Raw genomic sequence first — 2,064 nt, 5'->3', positions numbered from 1 at the left:
CCCAAACCAAGGGGCAAACCAAGAGTTTGACACTTGAGAAAGGGAGAAATTGGGCTGATTCTTAGAATTATCACACAGCAAAAGCCAACCGAACTTGGAGTAATCAAACTGAACAGAAAATACTGAGCCAAAGTTGATGCTATTTACCATCCTTTCTCATTAAATCATCTACCACCATGGAGGTACCACCATGATATGGTTTGCCTACAGCCTCTCCAATTAGTCCTTCTCTGTCTCTTGCAAACTTCTGTCACCCTTTCAGTATTCCCTAGCTCCGTGAGTATACCATCCGCCATTCAGTCGGGCAAATCAGAAATTCAGATATTTTTCTTAATCATTTCCTTTTACTCCTATGTCCAAATTACCATGAATTGCTATCAATTTTACCTTCTAAATACCTCTCTAATCTGTTCACTTCTATCCATTACCACTACCTGGACCAACACACCATCACCTCTGGCCTTGCCTACTAAACAGCCTGCTTGGATCAAATCTCAGCCACATCCCAGCCGTGTGGATCTTGGGCAGGTCTCTTCACGTCTCTGGGCTTCAGTTTTTTAACAGGTGAAGCGCGGATAAAAAACAGTAGCTACCACATTTACATAAGGTTGTGAAGATTCAATGACAATCTGTAGAAAACCCTTTAGGACAAGTGCTTAACGCAGTAAGTGCAACATAAATGATAGCTTTTAAAATTTTATCTGCATTCACAGACACTCAGCAATCCATTCATTCCTGTAGCTTGCTTTAGGGACAATTCTACCTCAGGCACAAACTTTAAGGGTAACTAAAAATTCAGTAATTAAGATAAAGGATGTTTTAATGTAGTATTCCCTGGTGGCTCAGAGGGTAAAGCGTCTGCCTGCAATGCAGGAGACCTGGGTTCAATCCCTAAGTCAGGAAGATCCCCTGGAAAAGGAAATGGCAACCCACTCCAGTACTCTTGCCTGGAAAATCCCATGAACAGAGAAGCCTGGTAGACTACAGTTCATGGGATCGCAAAGAGTCGGACACGACTGAGCGACTTCACTTTCACTTTTCTTTCAATGTAGGATTTGGGCTTCCCTGGTGGCTCAGCTGGTGAAGCATCCTCTTGCAATGCGGGAGACGTGGGTTCGATCCCTGGGTTAGGAAGATCCCCTGGAGAAGGGAACTGCTACCCACTCCAGTATTCTGGCCTGGAGAATTCCATGGACTCTATAGAAGAGTCTGACACGACTGAGCGACTTTCACTTTCACGTTAAATGTAGTATTTACATTAATGCAAATATAACCCATGAATAAATGACGACCAATATTTTAAATCAAAGTAGAATCCAATCGCGCACGTACTCCACCATGCCTCAGGCGACTCATTTGTTAACTGGGGGCCGACAGTTTCCCGACGTGACTTATTCAAACTCCCCACCGTAATACTGACTCATTCCCACCGGGCAGAGCCCCCGCCCCCGCCCCAGGCCCTGGGGTTTTCAACTCCGGAGCTGAGGACAGGGACGCGCTCGCCTCAGCCGGCGCTCCCAGAGCTGCCCGCTTACCGCAAGGCGACGCTGAGATACGGAGTGCGGTGGAAAACTCCCTCCAGCTCCCACAGCTGCTCCAGCGTGAAGGTGTGCCGGGAGACTCGGTGGCGCCTGTCTGCCGCCTTCAGAACCTCGATGGCGGCTCCCAGGCGCTGCTCCTCCCCGCCCTTCTCTCCGCCTTCGCCGCCGCCCGCGCCCGCGCCCGCCTCAGCCTCTCCCTCAGCCTTGGCCTCGTGGCTTTCCCCATCCGGGGGACTCGCAGCTCCCGCGCCCACATCGCCGCCTTCCTTTTCTTCTCCTTCTTCATATCGCGCCTCTTTCCCCTCCGCGGCTGCTCCCTGCTCAGGTTCGGACTGAGCCTTCGGCTCCTCTCCCCTCTCTCGAGGAAGCCAGAGGCTCGCGGGCTCGGCCTCTGCAAGAGAAGAAACCAAAAGCCAATGATCAGGCCGTCGAGCAAGCCCGCTGAGGAAGAGGCAGGAACCCGCTGCGTCTGAGGAGGAAGCCTCCCGTTCGACCCTCCCTAGGGAAATTCGTTTCCAGGTAC

Source organism: Capricornis sumatraensis, chromosome X (genome assembly GCF_032405125.1).
Source record: "Capricornis sumatraensis isolate serow.1 chromosome X, serow.2, whole genome shotgun sequence".
Lineage (NCBI taxonomy): Eukaryota > Metazoa > Chordata > Mammalia > Artiodactyla > Bovidae > Capricornis > Capricornis sumatraensis.
Note: the sequence above shows the minus strand (reverse complement) of the source record.